At 39.4% G+C, this 27,991-nt stretch overlaps 1 pseudogene; it reads left to right on the top strand.

The window, feature by feature from the left end:
• Positions 1–1,615: 1,615 nt before the first annotated feature.
• On the top strand, positions 1,616–22,610 carry LOC134484831 (tear acid lipase-like protein; annotated as a pseudogene).
• Positions 22,611–27,991: the final 5,381 nt, after the last annotated feature.

Raw genomic sequence — 27,991 nt, 5'->3', positions numbered from 1 at the left:
CTCCCGAGAATAGTGCTGCAGTAAGAGTGAATGTAAAACTGCAGTCGGTTGACTTGAGAACCTTAGTATAGCCGGACCACGTGGGAGTTCTATTTTTAGTTTTTGAGAACTGCTCTACAACTGAACTAATTACAAAAAGAAATCTCAGCGGCAGCATTTTCAAAGCATGAGGACAAAATTTAATCAACACACTAAATGAAAACATGCCAGAATTTAGTTTAAAATGGCATTGAGCTTAAAAGAAAAGCAAATGTTCAGCAAAAAAAAAATTTATGACCAATGACCAATGTCAGCAAATAGGCATTCAGATTCCATACAGAAGTATAAACAGGAATGTTGCCTTTGCAATATAAATGGGGTTGTATACTGAAATTAAGGAGCGTGTGTATGGCCCCGTTGTGTTTGTAGTGAGGAAGCAGATAGCTAGAAAAGTAAGTTCCGATTATAAAACCTCTGGATCTGCCCTCAGTGACACCAGACTTCCCCATTCTTTCTGCCTAAAATACTGTTCATCCTGGACCATAGTGGCTTCCATTTGTATTTTGAAGGGACCCCTGAAGTTCCTGTCTGCTTTCTGTGAAACAAATTTTTTACAATGGATAAGGGATCTTGATGATAACTGGGAGGCCCCTCTCTGAGGCAGAAAAGAATCTCTCTGCACAAGTGCAGACATAATCACATGACTCTTATTAAGTGCTCCAAGTAAAGGGAAATGACAAGAGGGAATTCTTATGGCTCTCTATAGGGAATAGTGAGTGACCCTCAAGAATTTCATGATGATTACCAGGACAACACAAATAAAGAGACTAAAATCTTGTCTTCAACTTCAGACTTAATGTCTGGACAGGAAACAAATACATTAAAATTTTAACTTCAAGGGTGAAACACAATTTTCAAATTCTAAGAAAAATATTAATTTGGAAGGAGTAAACTCCCTGTACTGTAGAAGTATAAATTCACTATGTCTCTGAGTGACATTCAATTTATCTTTTTATAGACTATTTTTTAAGTAAAAAGTGGAAAACAGATTCATTGTTCCACAAATAGTCTTTTCAGCAATGACGATTATTGTAATACTTTCCTTTGGCGACTACGTCACAAAACCACTTAGTAGGATTATCAATACTTTAATTGATTGTCTGGGGTCCTTTTATGAAATTCATCCTGATGTTATATGATATAACAAAGAGCATAGGTAGATATTGATCATGAAAAGTTGAGTTCTTGAGCCTTGAGCTACACTTATAATTGATAAGGAGATTCAGCAGTAATGCGTCTACCATATGAGGGAGGAAACGGACCCTTCATCTGGTTTTGTTATGACTGTTTTCTAAGAGTGATCAGGAAGTAAAACAGTTGTAGGTTAGTATAACGTCATAGAGGAGATCAGAGATATCATTGTGACTTATCAAAACAAAGGAGCCACAAAACTCTTCTTTTATTAGGACATAGCTAATGTTTTTCCAAGTGAAATTTTTGAAATTTCACCATAGAACTTTTAAATAAATTGTAATTTTCTCCCTTCCTGTTTTCTCTTATCTGAACCCCCTCTCCATTTTACTTTTATTACCTTCTCCTCAGACAATGTCTTGAAGTACTGACTGAATCCACAAACATGGCGGAGGACATGGATGCATTCATCACAGAAGCAAGTGCTCTTTATGGAAGCATTTCCCCCCAGTGGATTCTACATGATTATGTACATTAGCCCTTCTCATAGGCTCATACCATGCACAAGAGAGCTAACTCAATGCAGATTCTTACAATGTCTGGGTGAGATGGAAAATTCTGGATTCCTAACATTGCACAGATGAAGCCTGCTGCTCTTGTGCAAACCATATGGAGAGATACTGGAGGAATGGCTTTTACTGCACTTAAAGAAGTCACATGGATTTGCTAACATCCCTGGGTTTCCTGTTGTACAGAACACAGAAGAAGTCTTTGTGCTTGCAGCCATTTCCCTCCCATTGAATTACAAAATTTCTAAGATGGAGTTTTTTGTGGTTGGAAAAAGAATTAAAGGCAACCAAACAAGTTGGGATTTGTTCTCTCTTGCCTCAAAGAAAACCCCCGTCTGTCAATATAAAGTACATACTGTGAGGCACCACGGGAACATTACTGATGAGTATTTACTCATGGCCATTGCCAAGCACTAAAATAAATATTTGTTCTGACAGGTGATTGCTACTAGACTATGGGGTCACAGTCTGCGCTCCAACAAGCAGGGATTGTCCACACATCCGTGCTTTACCAATGAGCATGTTACTTTCATCGAGGCAAGTAAAGGCATAGATGGTGTGTCTCTCAGATCAGGCTACTTGGGCGCCTTCCTCTGCATCCTGAGGGTAATATACTAACATCTCAAAAATGTTGTCCAGGATCCTTTATTAGAGCTATACTTGTGCAGAATATTAGACCACCATAATTCAAGCATCTTCCCCAAACACATAACTATCAAGAATGACCAGCTTTACCAGATGTTAACAGGAAACAGTTATGAAACTTTACAAAACACTCATTTAATAATTCTCACTAGTTTCTGCTTGGGCTGCCCAGTGTTCGTCTGGCTAACTCTGATGACTATACTCATAACACCATCAGGAATACTCAAACATACCTGGAAGATACTATAAGCTGTCTTTAAGAATAAAACCTACCGGGGCTGAGGATTTAGCTCAGTGGTAGAGCGCTTACCTAGGAAGCGCAAGGCCCTGGGTTCGGTCCCCAGCTCCGAAAAAAAGAACCAAAAAAAAAAAAAAAAAAAAGAATAAAACCTACCAAAATCTAGGCTGCGCTTGAATCCCCTCAGGGTGGCTAGCCATTCCAGCTGCACATGTCTGTAGGGAGAGGTTTCTGCTTCTGTCTGTGATTTCAGCACAAGGGCAAACCTACCATTTCCTCGTTACAGGCTGTTTCTTCTCCATTCAAATACATTGAGCATGGAGACCATGGATATCAGGGTGCTTTCCTCAGGAGTCTTTGTTTATTTCTTTAGTTTAATATATTATATATATTCAAATTTATTTATTTTATTCTATAATCCTTCTTTGCAGTCCAGAATTCATTCCCCCTCCCAGTCTGCCCCCAAGACTGCTCCCCATCCCACACCTTCTGCCCCAACCCCCCTTTTCCAAGAGGATGTCCCCACCCCCGACACCCACCCCACCAGGCCTTCCCACTCTCTGGGGCCTCACGCCTCTCCAGGGTTAGGTGCATCTTCTCTCACTGAGGACAGATTAGGCAGTCCTCTGACATATATGTGTCCGGGGCCTCGTCTCAGCTGGTGCATGCTGCCTGGTTGGTGGCTCAGTGTCTGAGAGATCTTGTGGGACCAGGTTAGTTGAGACTGCTGGTCTTCCTGTGAGGTTTCCCTCCTCTTCAACTTCTTCCAGCTTTTTCCTAATTCAACCACAGGGCTTCCATCCATTGGATGGGTGCTGGTATCTGCATCTGACTCTTTCAGCTGCTTGTTGGGTCTCTCAGAGGTCAGCCATGCTGGGCTCCTGTTCGTAAGCACACCATAGCATCAGTAACAGTGTCAGGTCCTGGGGCCTCCCCTTGAGATGGATCCCAATTTGGGCCTGTCACTGGACCTCCTTTCTCTCATGCTCTTCTCCATTTTTGTCCCTGCAGTTTCTTCAGACAGGAACAATTATGGGTCAGAGCTTTTGACTGTGGGATGGCACCCCTTTCCCTCCACTGAAGGTGGGCTCTACAAGTGTCCCCTTCCTACTGTAGAGCACTTCATCCAAGGTCCCTCCCTCTGAGTTCTCAGCACCTCTTATCTCCCAGGTCTCAAGTACATTCTAGAGGGTCCCCCCCATCCCTTACCTTCCAAGGTTGCCTGTTTCCATTCTTCCTGCTGGCCCTCAGGGCTTCAGCCCTGTTGCTCCCCACAACACCCCTTCCTACCATTACCTGATCATGTTCTTCCCTTCTCCTCCCTGTCCCCTCTCCCTACTAGGTTCTTGTTTCTCTTCTTTCTTTTCTTTTTCTTTCTTTTTTTATTTTGTAACCTATACTACCCAACCACTGTCTCTTGCTAAAAGGATGTGACTTATAGCCAACTCCTTTGGTGAATAAAAAATGAACACTTACCCAACTATGAATAGCTAATGACACTATATTTGGAATCTATCTTTCCCATGGAACACTGTTGTATTCTGTGTTGAGCAATAATAGTAGAGCTCCACTGAATATTTAACATATTACATATGGAAACTTAACTTCAGCATTTCTAATAGCTCTTTGTGTTAGATTACATTAACCAGTATTCCATTGCATGAGACACAAAGGTTAGTTTTGTCTTCTATAAACGTTAATATGTGCACAAAATATAGCCTTGTTTTAGTACTTATTACATATCCTTAGACACTGTTTTCACTAATAACAGCGTGTAATTAGAACTCCACCGATGCTGAGTTTATAACAAAATAGAATAGGCAAACCCAAATATCACATGACTGGCAGCATTATTCTATATTATCTAAGAGGCCAAGAGAACCTCATTTCATCTTGCTGGAATCTGCATAAGGCCTGGAGAATTTTTAGAAAGCTTCTGTATTATCTCCATTTTCTATTTCCCTTGTGCCAGGTTCTATTTTGGAATTTTCCTGAAATTTGTTTCTTTGGATATGTATTCTACAGTTAAGATCATCAGCAGGGATATTTATCCCTCCTCATTCAGGAGCTGTTTGAACAGCTGCGTATTTTCCTGTGTTGACAAGTCTACTAATCCTTGGTTCCAACAGACTGTTAATAAATATCCAGAGCCCCAGAACATATTCATGTTACTAGGAGTTCATTTACTGTTTTGCTATAAGTCCTCAGAGATAAAATTTTTCTCTGTAGACATTTTTCTTCTTTCAAGGTCACATTTTATGGAAATCTAAAAATCATTAAAGTTTAACATTGATAGGAAATTCCCAGTGCATTTTATTTTCTGTGTTTGACTTTAAGAACGCATTTTTAGGGGTTTAATTAATTTATTTTTTATTGGTTATTTATTTACATTTCAAATGTTATTCCCCTTCTCAGTTTTTCCCTCAACAAGCCCCCTATCCTTTCCTCCCTCCCTGTCCCTCTATGAGGGTGCTCCCCCACCACTCACCCATCTAGAAAGAAGCATGAACTTTCTGAATCACCTAAACCATTATCCTTGCCATTTCCCAATGTCTCCATTTTGCTGCTGCTGTTGTTGTTGTTGTTGACCACTGGTGGCAGCCAAGTACTTGGCCTCAACTTGGGACAGGGTCTGTCCAGTGTCTCTTTATGAACCTGCATGCAGTTTATTTTAAGTGGGACAGCTGTTGAACAATATTTTCTACCTCAAAATAGTTAAAGGTATCTTGGGATATCCACTGGAATACAAATGACTGGTTGTTTGAATCTTCATCTTTCATAAAAGCATAAATAAGGTCTCCAGGGTAGAAAAATAAGAAAGTCCATAGCAAAAAGTTGATAGTGTTCTTCTGCAGGGAACATGTTGTTACTCTTTGATGAAAGAAATCAGATAGCTGATGTCACTGGCTACTAAGCCTTATCCTGTGACAGAAGTTCCAGTGCTCTTTGCTCAGAACATCCCAATCGAAGAGACACGTCACTGCTGAGTTCTGTACCTTGTGTCTTCTGCTCCTTCAACAGAGTTAGGGGCTGCTGCAGATCTGAGAGCACAGATGAGTTAACAGTCCTTAATTTCCATTTTTTGAGCAGTAAAGAGCCAGCACCCTAACCTTGTAGAAGGTGGAACAGATTAAATGGGACTTGGTTACTTTCTATGTTCACATGATAACCTTGCTATGATTTGAATGTGTCTGCATTCTGTTTGAACATTTTGCCTCTGCCCTCTGGCCGTATTTGGAGAGGTTCTGGAGTGGTAGGCTGTTTACCACTCTAGAGGTGATGGGACCTGGGAGACGGGAGCCAATAAGTGAGGAGGACTAACATCTCATGCAATACCAAGCTTTATTCAGAGCATCAGGCAACTTATACTCTCAGGGCTAAGGGAGTCACATAAGTAAAGTGGAGGGCAAACTTTCATTACATAGGCAGTTGCTGAATTTTGCAGTGAAGTTTCACATTTTTCCAATGAGAAATCAATAGTGAACGATTTAAAGCAGGAAGTGGTACCAAAGTATCTTGAGAGACTCATTTTCATTTTTTGAAAAAATTTTCTCTTAAATATTACATCCTGACTAGAGTTTCCTCTGCCTCCCCTCCTCCTCCTAGTCTCTATCCTTGTTGAGAGCCAAGCCCCCTTACACATCCTCTGCCTAAGGAATGTTTCAGGAGTGTCAAGCCCACTTATGCACCCTCTGAGAAACCTAGCCAGTTATCTGCTTCTTATCAGCACAGTTTAGGGTCACAGGACCCAAAAGAACAATGGAAGACCAGTGAGGGTAGTGAATTGGTCTTGGGCCCTGCCCCTGCATGGCCTTCCTGCTTGCTTGTCTTTATAAGCCACTGCCCAGAAATAAAATTTGAGAGCTTAATCAGGCAATCAACTTGATCTCCTTCTTTGTACCTCCTGTCCCCCATTCTTTCTCCCCCTCCCAGGTCTCTGCTGAACCCCCCACAGGCTTGGACATATCCTCAAGTTCCCCTCTCCCCTTTCCCACAGTTTCAGCCTTCTCCCAGTGTACTGGCTAGTTTTGTGTGTCAACTTGCCACAAGCTGGAGATATCACAGAGAAAGGAGCCTCAATTGATGAAATGCCTCCAAGAGACCCAGCTGTAAGGCATTTTCTCAACTAGTGGTCAAGGCAGGAGGGCTGGTAGTCTTGGGTTCCATAAGAGAGCAAGCTGAGCAAGGCAGGGGTAGCGAGCCAGTAAGAAATATCCCTCCATGGCCTCTGTATCAGCTCCCGCTTCCTGACCTGCTTGAGTTCCAGTCCTGACTTCCTTTGGTGATGCACAGCATGAAAGAAAGCGGAATAAACCCTTTCCTCCCCAACTTGCTTCTTGGTCATGATGTTTGTGCAGGAATAGAAACCCTAAGACACCCAGGGACATCAACTAAAAAGGGCATAATAAGCTACAATAAGACCAGACATATACTATCATGTCAAAGCTGGTTGAGACAACCCAGTAGGAGAAATAGGGTCCCATAAGCAGGCAAAAGGGTCAGAGACAGTCTCTATTCCTACTTATGAATCCCACAAGAACACTAAAATTATTTAGCCATAGCATATATGCAGAAGACCTAGATCAGACCCCTACAGGCTCCCTGATTTCTGTGAGCCCCCATGAGTCCAAGTTAGTAGATTCTTGGACCATGTTTTTGTGATGTCCATGACCCCTCTGCTTCCTCCAATTCTTCCTCTAGCTCCTTTACAGGACTCCAGAGCTCTGCCTAATATTTGGCTGCGCTATTCTGCATGTGCTCACATTACTTACTGGATGGAGTTTCTCTGGTCTCTCTGATGATGATTATATGCTCCAGTCCCAGAATACTCTACAGGCAGACAAACTGTAGGTCAAAGGTTTTGTGGCTGGGTTAGTGTCCCAATCCTTCCACTTGAGACTTTGTCTGAATACAGAATTTGGCCAGTTCCAGCTCTATGTCCCTCATTAATAGGAGTTTCAGTCCTTGAAGGAATAATACTCAACTTCATGGGGGAAAAACACAGATAGCTAAAAAAAAGTAAATAATTCCATATAATAAAAGGGCTTACAGATGTATTACCATCCCCAATTTCAAGCTACACTACAAAGCTGTAGTAATAAAAACCACATGATATTGTCATGAACCAGACATGTTAATCAATGGAATTGAATTGAAGACCGAGAAGTAAATCCACATACCTATGAATATTTGATTTTTTCTTTACAAAGAAGCCAAAAATATACAGTGGAAAAAAGAAATCATCAACAAATGTTGCAGGTGTAACTGGATGTCTGCATGTAGACAAATGCAAATAGATCCAGATATATTTAACCTGATAGAAGAGAGAATGGTAACTATAAATAGCCTTCAGTGCATTGGCACAGAGGGCAACTTCCTGGAAAGAACACCAATATCACAGGCACTAAGATAAACAATAAATGGGATGTCATGAAACTGAAAAGCTTCTGTAGGGCAAAGGATACTGTCAAAATGACAAAATGGCAGCCCACTGAATAAGAAAAAAATTTTGCTAACTCCGCATCTGACAGAGGACTAATATCCTAACTATATAAAGAAGTCTAGAAACTAGACATCAACAAACCAAATATTCCAATTAAAAATGGGGCAGGGATCTAAACAGAACTCTCAACAGAGGAATCTAAAATGGCTGAACCCTTAAAGAAATGTTCAGTATCCTTAGCCATCAGGTAAATGCAAATCAAATCTACCTTGAGATTTCACCTTATATTCATCAGAATGGCTAAGATAAAAATCTCAAGCAACAGCTCATGTTGGCAAAGGGAACACTTCTCCATTGCTGGTGGGAGTACAAACTTGCACAACCATTTTGGAACCAATATAGTGGTTTCTCAAAAAAAAAGGTAACCAATCCAACCTACCTCAAAGCCCACTACACCAACTATACTGTTCCTAGGCATAAACCCAAAGACTGGTCCATCCTACCATTAAGGACACAAGCTCTTACGTTCATTGCAGCGTTATTTACAATAGCCAGAAACTGGAAACAACTTAGATGCCCTTCAACTGAATAATGGAAAAATAATATGTGGTACATTTACACAATGTAGGATTAACTCTATGAAAAACAAAGACATCATGAATTTTGCAGGCAAATGGATGAAACTAGAAAAGGTCATCCTGAGTGAGGTAAGACTCAGAAAGACAAACATGGTATGAAGCCACTTAGAAGTAGATATTTATTAGCTATAAAGTAAAGGATAACCATGCTACAATCCACAGACCCAGAGAGGCTAAGTGACAAGAAGAACTTAAGAGAGGAACCCAAGGATCTCTCTGAGAAGAAAACATAGATTTCTCCAGTGGACTGTGGGCAGGGGGTTGAGAACAGGAGGGATCTGTGGAGGAGGTGAGAAAATAATGGGAGAAACTTCTAGATTTGGGGGACTTTGGGGGCAAGTTAGAAGCCTAGTACAATGGAAACTGCATGAAATCTAAGACAAATAAAATCTCTCATATGCTGAATTTGACATTATAACAGTTTAATATCTTCGCTTTTATTGGTATATATGTTTTGGAACAGTAACATTTGGTTATACCCTAGGTCCCTGGCCTGTCTAATTTCTGGTTCTTTTTTTTAATTCTTTAATCCTTTTTTATAGTCCAGTTTTTATCTCCCTCCCAGTCCACCCTCTGACTGGTGGTCCTCATCCCATACCTCCTCCCTCCCCCAACCTGTCTCTAAAAGGAGGTGCCCATACCCCACCCTCACCCTACCAGACCTCTCCTTTCCCTGGGGCCTCGAGTCTCTCCAGGGTTAGGTGCATCTTCTCTCACTGAGGCCAGGTAGTCCTCTGCTGTATATGTGTTGGGTGCCTCAGACCAGCTCATGTATGCTGCCTAGTTGGTGGCTCAGTGTCTCAGAGATCTTGCGAGTCCAGGTTAGTTGAGACTGATAGTCTTCCTATGGGGTTGCCCTCCTCCTCAGCTTCTTCTAGTTTTTCCCTAATTCGACTACAGGGGTCCCTGGCTTCTGTCCATTGGTTGGATGAAAATATCTGTATCTGACTATTTCAGTTGGGCCTCTCAGAGGTCAGCCATGCTAGGCTCCTGTCTGTAAGAACACCATAGCATCAGTAATAGTGTCAGGCCTTGGAGCCTCCCTTTGAGCTGAATCCCAATTTGGGCCTGTCACTGGACCTCCTTCCCTCAGGCTCTTCTCCATTTTTGTCCTTGCAGTTCTTTTTTATAGGAATTTTGACTAGAGATTTTGACTATGGGATGACAACATCCCTCCACTTGATGCCATGTCTTTTTATAGGAGGTGGATTCTATAAGTACCTTCTCCCCAATGTTGGACATTTCATCTAATGTCCCTCCCTTTGAGTCCTGAGTGTCTCTCATCTCCCAGTTCTCTAGCACATTCTAGAGGGTCTCTCCCCTCCTATCTTCTGAGGTTTCCTGTTTCAATTCTTTCTGCTGGCCCTCACAACTTCCGTCCTGCACCCTCCTCCCCAATACCTTATCATGTTCCCTATATCTTCTTAATTGAGATCACCTGACATTTTTCTGAGATCGATGACGTTAGACTTTGAGAGTGGTTCACCAAGGTTATGCCTGCAACCTCATTATTTTTTTTTATAAGATGGTTGTGTCAGAACATTATGTTGTAGTCTGGTCCATCCCCTGTCAAAAGTTTCATTATATATAATTTATAATGCTGGAGTATAGTCCTCAACTGTTTTACCGATTTAGCGACTCAAATGATTGAATGGGACTTAAGCGTACCTGAAGGAGAAAGGATAGGAAATGAGTTTCCAAAGAATACACAAATTCAGTGCAACTGTGAAAATCCTGGGAGTTTTATGGTTGGGTAAGGCTCAGCTGACACCCACACAATGCTTAAGAAAACCTGAAACAACATGGACAAGTAAATGCTGCAGAATAAACACGGACGTCTTGTGAAAATATGGATGCTCCTCAAAGCCATGATGCTGTTAAAAATCCCAGTGCTAAGACAGCTAGTCAAGGCTGCCCTAAGACAGCATGGGGACTATTGTTAGTGTCTGTTTACATGGTTTTCTACTTCCAGATTGTTATGACTCTACTTGTCTTTTGGAGCAGAAAAAAATACCATTAAGACTTTTACTAGCCACACTTTGGAGACAGAAGAGGCCAACTTCTACACCACATACTTCAAGGCTCAGGAAACATTATGGCAGATCGGTATACAAATGTAAGAGGAGCCAGAGACAAAGAAACTAGGCAAACTTCAGGCCTTCTCCCTACCTCCTTTCTCCAACTCTAATCATCCAGCCTCATCCCATGTCTATAGCAAACAACCTGAGGCAGCCTCTCCTTTCTCTCTCTACCCATCTCCAGCAGATCACACAGATCTTTTTCTACAGTATCACAACACAATCCCTTTGCTTCAGATGTCAACTTCTGGAGCATTCCCTGGAAACCTGACAGTCATGCCTGCCAGGGAAGCAGACCAGTGTTTTTCTCAGCCATCATCTTCCTCCTGGAGCAGATGGGAACATATGCAGAGACCCGCAGTCAGACAACATGCAGAGGATGAGAGATCTTGGATGAGAGAGTCCAGATGTCTCTCTCAAATACCTCCCCTCAGAGCTCAGGAAACTTCAGAAGAATGTAAAAGCCAGGACAAATAGAGAACACCAAGAAAACAAGGTCTTCTAAACACTGCTCGATGGATGTACTTGTAAACTCACAAAGACAGAGGCAGCAGGCACAGAAAAGAAACAACTCAAAGGCTACAAAAAAAATCCCTAAAACTGGAAAGATTCACTAAGTTCCTCATTTCTCAATTATATAAGCTATAAGGGTCTCTAAGACATAGTTTCACACAGACTGAGTCATGTGGCAAAGGCAGAGATCAACTGAGCTGCCTGCAAGAAACTCCTACCAATGAACATTCTAGAAAAAAAAATATTCTCAAGACCGTGGAGCTGCTGCAAGTTATGCAGTGCAGTCCCGGTTTGTGAACTGTCACCCATGCTGTGGGATTTGAGTGATGTAGCTAACTCTGTGCCACTTTGGCTTTTATAAATAACCCCAATAAAACTTAATGGTTCACCAAGTTCGACTGTGGTGGCATCTGTACTTCAGTTCATTGTTTCCTATCTAGGGAAAGTAGACATTTGTTCATGTCTCACCAGGAAGAGTGTCACACACAAATAAGCAGTATACTGATCTGTAGGCAGTGTGGAAAATTTGGGATTCTACTGCTTCTCTAGGGTACGTTTCTCCTATGATTCTTTTTTGTAAACATGGATATGGTTATTAGAAAAAAAAATATATATATATATATGTATCTTCCAAATACAGTACCCCTTATAAATAATTACTAGAGAAAACGTTAACTATTCACATGTCATGTGAAGGTAGAATCGTTGTGTTTGTGTTGTTATTAATATATACAAGAACAGAGTACATGGAGTCTGAGAAGTGATATCTGCCTCCTCTTGAGTTTTCCCAGATACTGCAGCTCATCTACTCCTCCAGGAAAGCTCCTCCAGTGTCCAGAGCTCTGTCAAGGAGTTTAGGAATTTCTAGGAGCAAGTGTTAATCTAGGAGCAGGAATATCCTGTCAAGTGCTCAAGGAAGAATTGGATCATGGGATGCCTAATCTAAAAGACCCAAAGTGAGATCAGTTTCTGTGATGGATTGCAAAGAAGTTTGCAGTTATTCGGCCATCTTAAAAGCCATTTATTTTCCTAAAAAAATAGTATATATAGAATTTGCTCCTAATATCAGGATGAAACATTTCAGAGAGATGTGACAAGCAAAAAAAAAATGTTTGTTTTTCAAAAGAGAATGGTAGGGAAAGCATGTTATGCTTTTAATCAATTTAGTTGCTTTTTGGAGCTGTTAATCTTTGTTTTGTTTTAGTATTGGGATCTGAAGTGTAATTAGAAAGTGTCACCAAGTGAATGTTCACCTTACATTGCTTCTTTTCAGAGGAGGATGGCGACAGTTTGTGGTTCGATTTATTTAGCGTCATTGTTGTTTATAAAATTGTTCTGTGCTCAGTGGGGTTCAGCGAAGTAGTTTCTGAATGGGGCAGGATGACTGAGGAATTACAGAACACCGATTGGCTGAGAAGCTGTTTCTCAGTCCCCTTTGAGAATGCGTTAAACTTTCACCACCTTGACTAGCTCGAACATTGCCATTTGTCACTTCATTATAACCACAACCAGGTGGGCAGTCAAGGTGCTCGCTGAAACCTTTGCAAAGGCATCAGTAGCATATTGCATAGTGTCCGTTTAGATGCATAGCCAAGAGCCCCATCACTACAGGATACTGTTAGACGCGAATAAGGTTGTGTACGCTTCGTGGGATACTGTTGCTGCCTGATGAAGTCTGTGAATCAGAGTCACAAGAATCCACTCATACTGCAGACATTTGTGGTTGCTTATTGCCTCATTATGACAAAAATGCTCATTATTATCTGTTCCTCTATGAGTTTCTATTTACTTTTGTTTCACATACAAAAATGAGTTTTATCAGGACACCTCATGCGCACAGTTCTCTATCCCTCGTTCTTATTCTCCTTACCTCTGCCCCTTCTGATCTTTCCGCACTCACATCGTCTTCCGTCATTCTTCCACCCAAATCGACTATTCTACACTTCCAGGTTTATTTTTGTATTGTCCATAGAATAAAAGGTAGGTCTGAGGTCCTCATGCAACAAGTATTTTCAAATAAGCTATCCTAGATTATCTGGGTAATTGGAATTTCCTGTGGGTCTGCTTTGAAACAACGGATTCATCAGGATTGAAAATGTGCTTCCTAAGCAGATCATCTCAAAATGACAAAGATTTAAGATAGAGCAAAGCCATGCTCTTTCATTTTCCTTTGTTAGAAAAAGAGAGCCTCATGGCCATCGTATATCATTTTCGGAGACAAATAGCTTTCAAGATGGCTCAGGGACTGTTGCCTGGAGTGTGGAAACTTAGATAGGATAGCACACTTGCTTTCAAATGTCCCATTCAGCCCAATATCAGAATCATTTGGAAACACACAAGAAACTTACAGTGGGCTAGAAAACTAAACTTGATGTTCGTGGGAAGTTTTGATACGTGGCAGTGTTCTAGATGCTCTATTTGAGGAACACGGTCGTTTAGTGTGTTGTATTGTATGAAAGTAATGGCTTTGCCACAGGTTGTCTCACAAAATGCTGAGCTCAAAGTCACCAAATCAGTCTGAAATAGTTTTCCTATGATTTACTTTAATGGTATGCATTTTGGAAACATCCATGAGTAGAAAGTAAAACCATCTTCGGAGTTCAGATTTCCTTCTTGTTCTCAGAATTGCTTGAAGCAGTGACTAGTATGTTAAGTATTCCCATGTGCTATAAACATCTTCCTGAACAAACTAAAAAGTAGAAAAATAACTTTCAATTTGCATCCATTCCATGGGAAAGGTCACTGAGATATTTTTGATCTATTTGTAGTTGTTTTATTGAATATAATTTAATAAATACAAGAAAAGATATGTTGGAGGAAATGAATATAAAAATATTTGCAAAATTATGAAAATGGGAAGTATCTTGGGAAAGAATCCTGACACAGGGAATTGGTACCAAGGAGAATTAATTTTGACACTAAATTTTGTGTATGAATGAAAGGAGTCAAGACAGAAAGAAAAATAATAATATTTAGAAGACAAAGGATTTATGTCAGGATTCACAAATACATAATATATGCTATTTTATAATATCAGCTGTTGTAAAAATGCTTGATAAAAGAAAAGTCGAAACATTAATATGTTTTGCCTCTTTCTACTGTACTATTTTGTGTATTTATTTTACTGCATTCCTTACTATTTTAAAATTAAATCAAACAGTGATACTGCTACCACCAGTCACCATTCAAATATTTGTGACCAAGGACTGAAAATGTATTCATGTATAAAGTAGCAAAGAAGACATGAATGAGGCCCAGATGTCATGTAGTACAGAAACATTTGCCTAGCATGCACAGCCTCACAAAAGTTAGAGTAGTAAATGTATACCTCATTGTGGCTCAAAAGCAAGGGAGCCAGAAGATGGCAGACTCAACCCTCGACACCTTGAGCCTAAATAGTTCCTTTCTTCTTAAAATTGGCTTTCTTAGGTAGATGTCCAACAGTGAAAGCCCGAGTTACACAGATGCATAAAACCAGCTATTTCAGGTGCTCAGTGGGTATGTCCTGCAACATTGATAAAAAAAATTTCCTATACCTCACACAGTTCTGGTACTTGGGTAGCTCAGACTGGGAGAGCTCCAACCCTAAACCTGAGAGAGAGAGAGAGAGAGAGAGAGAGAGAGAGAGAGAGAGAGAGAGAGAGAGAGAGAGAGAGTCAGAGAGACATATATATATACACACACACGCACATCACACGGAGAGAATCAGCTACATTTTTTTGGTTTCTTTATGTTTCTATGTGTGTATATGCACATGTGCTATTTGTGCATTTGGGTGTGAATGTCTGAGCTGCCTTTTGATTTTTATTTGAGACACAGTCTTTTATTCACCTGAACATTTATTAAGTAGGTGTCATAGCCAACCAGCAAGCGTCCATGCATCTCTGTCTCTACCTCCTTCACCCCACAGGTTACATAAAGCTGCTGACCACTATGTTCAAATGTGAGTTCTCAGGTCATCACACTTGAAATCAAACAATTGAGCAAGTTGCTAAGTTACTGAGAGTCCTCCTCACATTACCAAAGTGATTTCTTGTTGCCTCTTTAGTTAATTGCTAAGAAAATCTCTTGTGCCTCTTTTTCTATGGTTCAGTTACAGAGTTTTTGTTCTCCATTTGTCCTTTCTTCAAGTCTTTAAAATATCTCATACCAAAACCCCAGGACAAATCTATTTCCTTGTCTGAAACCATGGTTCTAGCCATCTTTAGTTGCAACCTCTGTGTAAACGAATATTCTCCTATAACTGTAATGTCTACAGAATGAATTCTGTCCTCTCATACTAGTCTATTCCATGTTTTCTCAGTTTTCATTTTTACTAAGCCATTATTTTCTACTGTCAACCACACCCTAGGCATTACTTTTCAATGTCCCCAGCATATTGCCATGAGTGTCAGCACACTATGCCACTTGTCACAAAAAAGTAGATATTTATGTAGAAGATTTCTCACGATGAACCAGGAGTCAAAAGTTGAGTATGGGCTAGTCTTTAACATCATTATTTTAAATAACAAGCATTCACGTGTAAAAAATACCAATTAGACTTGATTCTTTCTACTTTTTCAGAATTAATTGGTACAATGTTGGTACACCCTTGTAATGATTTTCCCCTAGGGTCTATCAGGTCCACAAAATTTTCACCGAAACTCAAGAGACCAAATTTTCTGCACAATGGACCCCCAGGACACAGACCATATCCAAAGAAGAGCACATATTTCCTGTCGCATGCACGTGTATGTGTGTGTGTGTGTGTGTGTGTGTGTGTGTGTGTGTGTGTGTGTGTATTACTTTCTAGGAATACAAGGGTGGAAATATCTTAGGAAAGCTTTTTCTATCTTACTTTTAGTGGATAGTGCCATTATGACATAAAATAAGAAGTTATGTCAGTTTATATTAAAAATAAAAATGCAATTGTTGGCATTTTCCATGCGACTTTGATATGCTGGTTCTTAGTTTATTCTTCAAGTTCTGTTTATAACTAATGAATTCATGGGTATCTTCATGCATGTTGGCAACTAATACTTTGTCATTCATATATTTTGAAGATGATTCCCAGATTTTAAGAGCATTTTGCATTTAGTCAAGTCATAGAAAAATGCCTAAGCATTTGACTTTGTTCAAGTTTACAAAACTTTTAAGCATTATTTTATAACTGTATCTATGACAAACCTCAACAGCTTTTGATTAAATTAGATTAAAATTGCTCAGGCTAAATCTTTCTAAATACAACAGAGTATCATATTTCTGGTTGCAACAAAGATCCATCTTCATCAGTTATGATTCTCCCATGAAAAGAAGAAAGAGCATTCATGGTAGTTACAATGAGAACCATTCATGGAAGCAGGATAACAGGAAGAAGGGTTTTATCAAGTGGCCTGTCACGGAGTCCCTGAGGCTTTGAGGATGTGTCAGAACCATGACCATCTTCCAGGCTTATGTAATATTTAATTTCATATTTGACAATTACCTGAGTTAACTGCAAAAGTAGCAGCTAACACATTTTAAGGAAAGGTCATCCAAAAAAACACATTCATGCAAATATTTATTGGACCACTAAGGAAAAAGAGAATTGTAATTCCCTTTCCGCTCTAGGAAACCTAAAAGCTTCACGTTTGGTGGCAGTGAATATGTGCTCTGGGATTTTAGGCCTGACCAATTTCAATTTACCATGAATGCATTCATAAGTGAAATGTCTACCTTAAAGACACTCAATTGAAATTTACTACCTTGACTCTATGGAATCAAAAATAGAAATATATATTTTATTTTAATAACATGCCTTTCTTCCTCTTTTCTTGATAGCCTCAATATTAAGGAACTTAAAAAGAACAAAACAGAAGAGACTATGCTAAACTGTATTTGTTTCAGGGCAGAAAACCAGGCTATACCGAGTGTGCTGTCTCTAGGATCTCTTTCAATGGTGGAGTCAATCATTTAAACTTTTTGAATGTGTTACTTTACCACACTGTGCACAGAGTGATACTTCAATAAGATTCTCTGTAGAAAGTACCCAGAAGAGATTGAAAACAATGTACTCTTTTGTTATCAATATTTGTCCTTCTGAAATTGTGTGTATTTTTGTACATTCTAAAACTATCAGTGTGATGTCTGTGGTGCAGTCAGAAAGACCAGAACACCAGCAAGACGGGAATGACAAATCCAAGTTCTTAGTTCCTACAAGTACCCACTTCATGAGGATGGTTACTCTGCCTTTCTCCCTAACCTTGCGCTGTTTTCCCTTTATTGTTTATTGTTACACTTACCCTTATTCTGTTGTTAAATTGTAAAAGGCTTTGACTATGTTCTGGATGAAGACAGGACTAATCTAGTCATAGCTAGTCATTTTGGCTAATGTTTGCAATGAGCACAATGGCCTGTATCTGTTTAAATTTTCATGAAGGGCAAGAGTAAACATGGGTGACTTTTATGTTTAATTCCATCTAATCTGACATTTGAGATGTATAAAGTTACTTCTAAGAGCTGTTTAGAAGGTATAACCAACTGTAAGGGAGGTGATTGGCAAGCATCATGTGCACCTCATAATGAAAGTTCACACTCAGACATACAGTAATCTTGCTAACAACTATTTCCCAGCAGGTTTAACATGGGGCGGCTACTGAGAACAATGTGCCTTATCCATATATTTGGAGGTATATTTTGTTTATTCAAACCAAGACCCAGGAATCCTGAAGCCAATATGAATGTTGTCAGTTAATTTCAGCATTAATGAACATAGTTTCAACAATTTTGTCACTAGTAATTTACTCTTCATTTTATGCTCGTCACAATCTGAAGGTTATCTTTACATAGGACTTGCTACCTTGCTCTATAAAGAATTTGTACTTTAATAAATTATAAAAGTGCCTATGAGCAAATTAATGAAATTAATTTGGCTTATTAACTAGTGAAAGTGTATGTGCTTTCTCTTCTCTGTTTAGAGTGAGATAATTTCCTACTAGGGTTATATATATATGAGGAATATGAGGTGGTGACTCAAGATGGCTACATCCTCCCAGTTTACAGAATTCCATGGGGGAAGAATGAGTCTGGTAATTTAGGTAAGATATGGATGAGGAAAGAAACGTTGCAACCATTCACCTCTTCAGTCAAATACGCTCTATGCAGAAGCTTTCTTGTCAATCACCTATTATAAGGACTCTCGGGCCTCAGGGATGCAGATAGCCAATGCTGAGGGTCTGAATGACAACTGACTCACACTGAATGCCATGATAGCTGGGACAAACAAAACTTACTTTGTGAATTTAGCTTTCTGGACAGGGTGGGAGTTCAGAACCTGATCAGAAAGGCCCAGCACATTGACCCTGCAGAAAGGAGGAATTCATGCTATTTCTGATAGTAACACCCAGCTCATGTCTCCATCTAGAACCTCAGATTACAAAGGTCATGTTCAAGTTCAGAATTTTATCATAGTGTTAGATATTAAATAATCTATGCATAAATCTTTGTATGTCAAAGCATTTGTATATGTATATATTTTACTTTTCATATGACTAAAGTCTACTAGAAGAGAATATAATTCATTAATTTTAGAAGTAGAAAACTTCCAATAAGGAAATTCATATTTATTCAAGGGATAGGAAAAGAAGGAAACATGGGACCCCACAGGTGTAATGACTGCCTTACAATAAAAAATAAAACCATCTGCTTACAGATAAAAGTGTAATGACCCATGAACACTTCTTTGGTGGATGTCAGTATATAATGGTGACTCGAATTCATGTTATTAAATATTTCCCAGAAAGGAAATAAGGAATCGAAGAGGTGTTAATGGAGGCTTAAATAGGCTAAAATTACAGTTCTTAATTATAAAATGTTCTAATAAGCCCATTATTTTGTATGCTTGAAAACAATTATAAATAACAAGGATTTTTTTCTCTTTGGTTTTTAGTTCCAAAGCCTGCAGTGTATTTGCAGCATGGATGGGCTCTCTCTGCTTCCATTTGGCTGGTCAACCCTCCCAGCAGCAGCCTGGGTTTTTTCTGGCAGATGTGTGGCTGGGGAACAGCAGAGGTAATACTTATGCCAGGAAACATGTGCACCTAGAATCAGATTCTAAAGAATTCTGGGCTTTTAGGTAAGGAACACAAATATTTACGTTTATTTTTCCTTAAAACTGTATTGAACCTTTTTGCATCATCATTACTCAAGTGAAAGACTTCTTTCTTTTTTTTAATCTTTATTAACTTGAGTATTTCTTATTTACATTTCGATTGTTATTCCCTAACCCTCCCCCTCCCCTTCCATATGGGTGTTCCCCTCCCCATCCTCCCCCCATTACCACCCTCCCCCCAACAATCATGTTCACTGGGGGCTCAGTCTTGGCAGGACCAAGGGCTTCCCCTTCCACTGGTGCTCTTACTAGGCTATTCATTGCTACCTATGGGGTCAGAGTCCAGGGTCAGTCCATGTATAGTCTTTAGGTAGTGGCTTAGTCCCTGGAAGCTCTGGTTGCTTGACATTGTTGTTCATATGGGGTCTCGAGCCCCTTCAAACTCTTCCAGTCCTTTCTCTGATTCCTTCAACGGGGGTCCCGTTCTCAGTTTGGTGGTTTGCTGCTGGCATTCACCTGTGTATTTGCTGTATTCTGGCTGTGTCTCTCAGGAAAGATCTACATCTGGGTGAAAGACTTCTTAAGTTCTTGTTTTAACTTTTAAAGTATAACTTTTAACTCTTAATGGACAATTAATACACTATGTTCATCTGTGTCACAGTTATGGTCAACACATAAAATATGATCTTCCGGCTACCACTGACTTTGTTGTGAATATAACAGGACAGAAACAAATTTACTATGTGGGCCATTCCCAGGGCACCCTTCTTGGTATGTTGGGAAACACTCTAATCATCTGATATTTTTATCTTAAAGCCTTCATAAATTCTTCTGGATATAGTTTTCTCTTTTGGAAATAACATTGTCTCAGTGTTTAGAAATTCTTAGGTGGGGGTCCATACCCCTATGGATGATGTCATCCCTTTACAGTTGAACCCAGTCTCTACGAGAGAGGTGACTGAGCAAGCCACAGCAAGCAAGCCAGTAAGTAGCGTGCCTCTGTCATCAGTCCTGGCCTCCAGGCTCCTGCCCTGAAATCTTTCCTGGGGTTTCCTTGATAATAGGCTCTAAATTGTAAAAATAAATAAATTAAAATAAATAAATAAATAATAAGCCCATTCCTTCTCAAGTTGGTTTTAATCAGTGTTTGCATCACAGAAAGAGAAGCCAAATGAGGACAGGAAAAGTACTGAAAATACGTGCAGAAAAGGTTTCCTTTTCTCCCCCTCCCCCATTTTTATTGGTTATTTTATTTATTTACATTTCAAATATTATCCCCCATCCCAGTTTCCCCTCCACAAGCCCCCTATCCCGTCCCCCTCCCCCTTCCTCTATGAGGGTGCTCCCCCTCCTGTCTACCCACACCTGCCTCAATTCCCTAGCATTCCCTTATTCTGGGTCATCGAGCCTCCACAGGACCAAGGGGCTCCCCTCCCATTGATGCCTAAGAAGTCCATCCTCTGCTATGTTTCCAGCTGGAGCCATGGGTCCCTCCATGTGTACTCTTTGGTTGGTGGTTCAGTCCCTGGGATCTCTTGGGAAGCAGGGGGCATCTGGTTGGTTGACATAGTTGTTCTTCCTATGGGATTGCAAACCCATTCAGCTTCTACAGGCCTTGCCCTAATTTCTATATTGAGGTCTCCACACTCAGTCCTATGTTTCTCTGTGTACATTCACATCTGTATTGGTCAGGCTCTAGCAGAGCCTCTCAAGAGACTGTTATACCAGGCTCCTGTCAATAAGCACTTCTTGGCATCAGTAATACTGTCTGGGTTTGGTGTCAGCAGATGGGATGGATCCGTAGGTGGGGCAGTCTCTGGGTGGCCTTTCCTTCAGTCTCTGCTCCACTCTTTGACCCTGCATCTCCTTTTGACAGGAGCAATTCCGGATTAATATTTTTGAGGTGGGTGGGTGGTCCCATCCCTCACCCAGGGCCATGCCTATCCACTGGATATGGTCTCTATGGGTTCTCTCTCCCCTTTTCTGGGTATTTAGGTTAATATCCTCCCTGTTGGGTCCCGAGAACCTCTTGGGTCCTTGACATCTGGGACTTTCTAGTGGCTACTCCAAGTTCCTCCTCTGTCACTTCTACACACCTACTTCAATTTCCTGACCCTCTGTACTTCTCCCCCATCTCCTCCCACATCTGAACTGTCACTCTTCCCCACTTCCTCTCCTCTCCCTGTCCCAGGTCCCTCTCTCCCTCTAGTTCTCAGAGACTGTGTTCCCTCTTCTGAGTAGGATGGCAGCATTCACACTTTGGTGTGATCTTTCTTCTTGGCTATCATATGGTCTGTGAGTTGTATAGTTGGTAATTCGAACTTCTTTATGGCTAATATCCACTTATCAGTGCGTACATACCATTGTGTTCTTTTGTGACTGGGTTACCTCACTCAGGATGATATTTTCAAGTTCCATCCATTTGCCTGCGAATTTCATGAAGTCCTTGTTTTTCTAATTATTCTTTATTTTAAAAGTACCATGAATGTCAAGTTAAGCACTACAAACCAATTACTATTGTGATAACAATTAAACAATTAACTCAATGGTGCACACGTAGGTACTTTAGACAAGAATTACCAGAGAGCCTTGTAACATATGAGAAAGTACACATATTTAATCATAGCTGTGAACTAGCCAATGACTTGATGATTTGAATCTAGAAGGAACACCAGGAAGTGGAAGAATGGTTCAGTGGTTAAGAGCACAGTCCACTTTTCCAGAGGACCGAGGCTCAATACTTGGTATCCATATGGCATCTCACAACTGTCCGTAACTCATATTACAAATGCTCCTTCTTATATTCTGGCCTTCTCAGGCACCATGCACATACTTGCTGCATACACATACCTGTGGGAAAAATATTTATAGGCATAGAAATAAAGTTAAATTATATTTTAAGAAATTAGATACAACACTAGTAAATTAAATGTAATCTTATTTTCTTTCAGCCTTTGGAGCATTTGCAACAAATCCTCAATTGGCTCAGAACATCAAAAAAAAAATTTTACTGGGTCCTGTTGCAACTGTGAAATACATATCAGGACTTGTCCGCATGATTGCACACATGAGAACAGCCATGACCAAGGTTTGTAAACGTATAGCATGTTGCCAGAAATAACCGTGCACTTAGAGTTTTCAAAGCTAGAAAGAAGCTCGAGGAGTGGAGATGCTGATGTTCTCTCCTGCTCTTCTCACAGCTCAGTATCCCTCGTGGCCACAGTGCAGCTCGGCCAGAGCCCAGATGAGTTTTAGGAGGCTCTGTCTTGTCATCTTAATCAGTTTTTTAAAATGCATTTAGTTTCCTGTTTTTTTTTTTTTTTACTTACATACTTTACCTTGTGAAAATATGTCTCCTGTATTTTTTCATTCATTCATTCATTCATTCATTCATTCATTCATTTCTTCCTTCCTTCCCGTCCTTCCTTTCCCTCCCTTCCTTCCTTTCTTTTTTTCCTTTCTTCCTTCCTTCCTTACTTCCTCCCTCCCTCCCCCCTCTCTCCCCCTCTCTCTCTTTCTCTCTTTCTTTCTTTCTTTCTTCAACACAGGTTTTCTCTATGTAGCCCTGGCTGTCTGGGAACTCACTCTGTAAACCAAGCTGGCCTCAAACTCACAGAGATCTGGCTATCTCTGCCTCCCCAGTGCTGGCATTAGAGGTATGCATCACCACTCTCTGTCTTTCATATTGAATTTTTATTGGTTATTTTATTTATTTACCTTTCAAACGTTATTCCCCTTCCCAGTTTCCCTTCTAAGAAACCCCTATCCCCTCCTCCAATCCCTGCCATTCGCATAAGAGGACAGGGGCTGGCGTGATGTCGACGAGGTTCAGAGCACTTACAATTCTTCTCTATACAAGAGGATGAATGTAGTCTCTTCAGACTCACTGAAGCACACTGGAGTCGAACCAACAGCAAGAAACCCCGCGGTCCAACCCACATTACACTAGGACATGCTACAGTCAAATCCACACCAAGACACAGCACAGTGAAACCCACAGCAAGACATGTTACAATCAAACCCACACTATACCAAGACATGCTGCATTCAAACCCACACCAAGACATGCTACAGTCAAACCCACACCAAGACATGCTACAGTCAAACCCACAGTGAGACACCTGCTACAGTCAAGTCCGCACCAACACAAGCTTCACTCATTATTGCCTTTGGAGTTATTTATTTTATCTTAAAGTGGCTTATTTGTTTTGTTTGTTTTCGTCCTTGTAGGCCTTCTATGCTAATGGCATAGATTTTGTTAGTTACTGCATGTCTTGGGACATCTTGTTATTGTTTTGTATCTTAAGTGTCATTTACTGCATCTGGAGGTCATGGTGAACCATATTTTATTTCAGAGAGTTAAATGTGTCAGTTTCCTGTCTGTGGACCTCTGTGGTTCCTGATTATAGATCATAGTCACACTGAGATGCTTAGTGTGTGGGTAGCTGCTTCAGTTACCCAGGATTCTTTGCCTTTCGACAATTTGATCACAGCGTATCTTAGTGTAGTGTAAGTTTGGCTGTAGTATGCCTTGGCATAATGTAGATTTGGCTGTAGAGTATCTTGGTGTAGTTGGGGCTTGACTGGAACTTGTCTTCGTGTGGGTTTGACTGCAATGTGTCTTGGTGTGTGTTTGACTGTATAGTGCTTTGGGAAGTCTAGAAGGACTATATTTACAATTTGGTTATTCTTTCATACATGGGGTTTTTGAAGGTTGGCATCAAATTTGAAATTTTTTTAGCCTCTCGGCCTTTCTTCAAATGTCCTTCACATAATTTCTTATCTCCTTATTTCCACTCTCCAGTTTTATATGGGATAACATATTCAATGCAGTCTCATTGTGCTCTGAGGGTAATAGAGTTTTCCTTATTAGTAAGTTATGAGTGTGTCAAATAATGACAAGTCCTACAAACAGGATTGGTTCAACCTCACAGACAGGTCAGACGGAGGAGTCTCTGATTATTTGGAACTTTAAAGGGATTGACCTGATGAAGCCGATTAGAATTGTTTTAAGTGCATACTATTTTTTGGTGGGAACTTTCCTTAACTTTGTATAGAATCATGCTATAGTGAACCAAATCACCTAAATGCTTTTTGATACGTTAAAATGTTGATCTGCGATTAGCATACCTTCCCTCTGTCCTCATTGTTAAGTACATAACATTTATTCTCCAGGTTCTGTGTGTTCTTTACTCATGTTCTTTGTAGGTACTCTTTGGAGAAAAAGACGTATTTTCCAGTTTGGATGCGAAATATTTTTGGTGCAGTTTTTGTGTCAGCGTAAGATAATTGGACCAGTTTGTAATAATTTACTTACTTTGCTATTTGTATATAATCCTAAAAATATCAACGAGGTATGACTGAGTTTTGCTTCAGATCATTCTGTTATATGGCTGTCACCTTGATAGGTGAACAATTTAAGTGAGAACTCTATTTTTACATAATATAGAATTATTGCTTTCTTTGTATTAAAAATAAGTTTTTTAATGTAGTATATTCTAATTATGGTTTCCCCTTCCCCAAGTCCTCACAGGTCCATCCACTTACCATCTCACCCAAATCCGTACCCTTAAGTATAGAATATCTGAAGCTACTGTGTATAATATGAATAACTCATGTGATAAAGTGTGACAATTTACATACAATTTATAAAGTTACAAATAGGACTATGTACAAAATTTCATCTATATTATATATGAACATATATGTAAATACCATATACAAATAAATTATAATTATTTTACTTGAATATCTTCTTTAAAAAAATCTCATATGAATAATCACACCTCATCCAGTTTAAGACTTTTTCCAGAAAATGTACCCATCAAATACTATCATATGAAACACAAAAAACTTACATTTTAAGTTGATTCAGTCATTTTGAGTCACAGAAGTAGGACAGTTTTAAAATACTATTTTAAACTTTCACATTCGTAGAAAGACGCTAGTTATGTTTTCCTCTCTCCTAGAGTCGTTTTGATGTGTAGGCAGGACAGGCTCCTGCAGGAACATCAGTTCAAACCATGCTTCATTATTCCCAGGTACAATTCGTGTTTGTGTTCTTTTTTCCTGTTTAAAAATCTCATCTGATGATGCTTGGCAATTCTGTTTGTTTTTGCAATCAGTACCTTGCATTTATTTCTGAATAATAAACCTTTAATCTTTAAAGTTGTTAATTCCTACAAAATTAGAAAGTTAGTATAAATTTATTATATGTAAAATTAAAGCCAATTTTGTCAAGCTGCAGGAGCTGGTGAAAGATAGGAATTTTTTTCTAGAGGCACAGGCATGAAACTGAAAACATTTGCTTTCTGTATAGTAGTGAAATGTCTCCCATGAGGCAACCAGGACAAGCAAATATTCTTGGGTGTTTTTTTTATACTAACTGGAATGATTGTTTTCTTTTAGTTCAATTGACAGATAATCTTTAGAGTAAAGCAATTGCTTTATTTTTTTCCTCTCTGAGTTATTGATTAGAAATACATACCATTATGCCCTAGTTTATAAACATGGAATCTGAGAACTGAACTTACACCCTGGTATTTGCAAGACAAGCATTTTACCGCCTGAGATATTTTTCTCATCTCCAAATAGTTTCTTATTAATAACCGTTTACAGATTTAATTACACTTTACATCACTACAGTTAATTTAATGACATTTCATATTATAATGAATTTGCTTTTTCAAAGTAACTTGAAAATAATCATCCCTTATCAAATTATAAAAATAGGCAGATGTTCCATTTTTTTACATTTTTTTTCTACATGTGACATTGAGCTACCAAAGTTTCACTATTATTCAAGTGTGTATGAAATGCACTTTGGTTACTATTTTCTCAGACATTTGGATCTGCTTCTGTCTAATGTGAAGTACTGACGTGTATGTGTTAGTTTCCATCAGTCCAGCATCACATGGTGTAGCAACGGAGTTCTACCACATACTTATGCAGAGTCATTGAAGCTAAGTCAGTGCTCAAACAAAAATGAGATGAGCTCATGAAGCTCCACCATGCCTACTTCCTTTTCCCTTCATAATAGTCTGTCTCTCATCACTCAGGGAATCAGGACAGGGGTATCCCAGGCTTATGACTGGGGAAGCCCATCTCTGAGTACACTACAGTCAAGTATGTTATGCTTCCTTTTACAAATTGTAATAGTTCCTCCCCTTGGAGACTGTGTGAAAGCATTAGGTAAGTTATTCATCTTTGAAACACGTGGAGTATGTTTACACTTCCTAGGAAACTTGTAGAGGGAGGCCACGGATTGGCCTCAAAACCAGGAAGAACACTCCATTGTATAATATTACACAGTGACTATTTCCAATTATCTTGTCACTGGAACTCCACAAAATTCTTTGATTTATAAACTTAGCAATGCTGTACCTTTACATGTAAAGAACCTCAGATTCAGAGAGCTTCTGTTGTGTAAATTCATTCAGTTTATATGATTTTAGGGTTGACTAGTATTAGTCTAATCCTGTGTGACAAGAATGACATTCATAACTTACTTTAAGGTCATACATTGTAGTTACTATTTTCATTTAATAAAACTGAATCAACTTACAATCCGCAAAGTCGTAAAGCACTAACCTAAACATCACGATTTCTCCTTTCCTTTGGCCGACACCTCCACTGTATAAGGTAAAGGACATGAAGTAAACTGCCATGTGGAGTGGCGGCCGAGATTTTCTGGCAGATCCAACTGACATTAAAAAGTTGGAACCCAACATCTCCTATCTCATTTACCACAGGAAGATATATAGTCATATGGATTTTGTGATAGGTATTTGATGAAATAGTTACATTCATCAAGGAAGATGAATCAGGTTGAAGTTGACTTAGCTTTCTATGTATTTTTTTTCTTCTTTTGAGGGGCTGTTGATTTCCACAGTGTGAAGAATTCCACGATTTTCCTCATCTTTAATCAGTTTCAATTTGTGTATCATTGAATTATTTTGCTAAATTATGTGCATTTGTCCTGAATGTAGGAGCGCTAGTAAACTGCTTAATTAATCTTATGAACTCTTCCTAGTTCACCTCTCTTTTTCTCACCAAGAAGAGGATTTTTCCCTTTTTTCAAAGACATTTATTTATTTAACTCTATTTAATTCTGACTTTGTGTATCTGGGTGTATATGTGTGAACCACTGGGGACCAGGAGCACAGAGTTCAGAAGAGGCATAAATCCCTTGAACCTCTAGTTATGGATGGTTCTGAGACACCATGCAGGTGTCTGGAACTGAATACTGGTCCTCTGCAAGACATATGTAACCTATGGTTCTTCTGATAGGGTGCAATAGGGTGTAAAACAACAACAGAAACTGGCATGTAGAAGTACATACAATTTTTAATATTTTTTTCACAACAAACAGAATAAAAGGCAATTTACAGAGTAGCAAGAAAACTGATAGCTATTCATGGGATAAGGGATTAATATATAATATATATCAAGAACTCAAAATTAAGCACAAAAGAAATGCATATGCATTCTTAAAATAATAACTAAAATCATAATTACACAAAAATATTCATCATCGTTCACCTCAAGATAAATGAAAATTATAGCTTCATCAAGATTTAATCTTATCGCTTTGGAATGGCTATCATTAAGAATATAACAAAACAAATTA

This window comes from Rattus norvegicus, chromosome 1, assembly GCF_036323735.1.
Source record: "Rattus norvegicus strain BN/NHsdMcwi chromosome 1, GRCr8, whole genome shotgun sequence".
NCBI classification, from domain to species: domain Eukaryota; kingdom Metazoa; phylum Chordata; class Mammalia; order Rodentia; family Muridae; genus Rattus; species Rattus norvegicus.
This window is presented reverse-complemented; position numbering and strand designations above follow the sequence as displayed.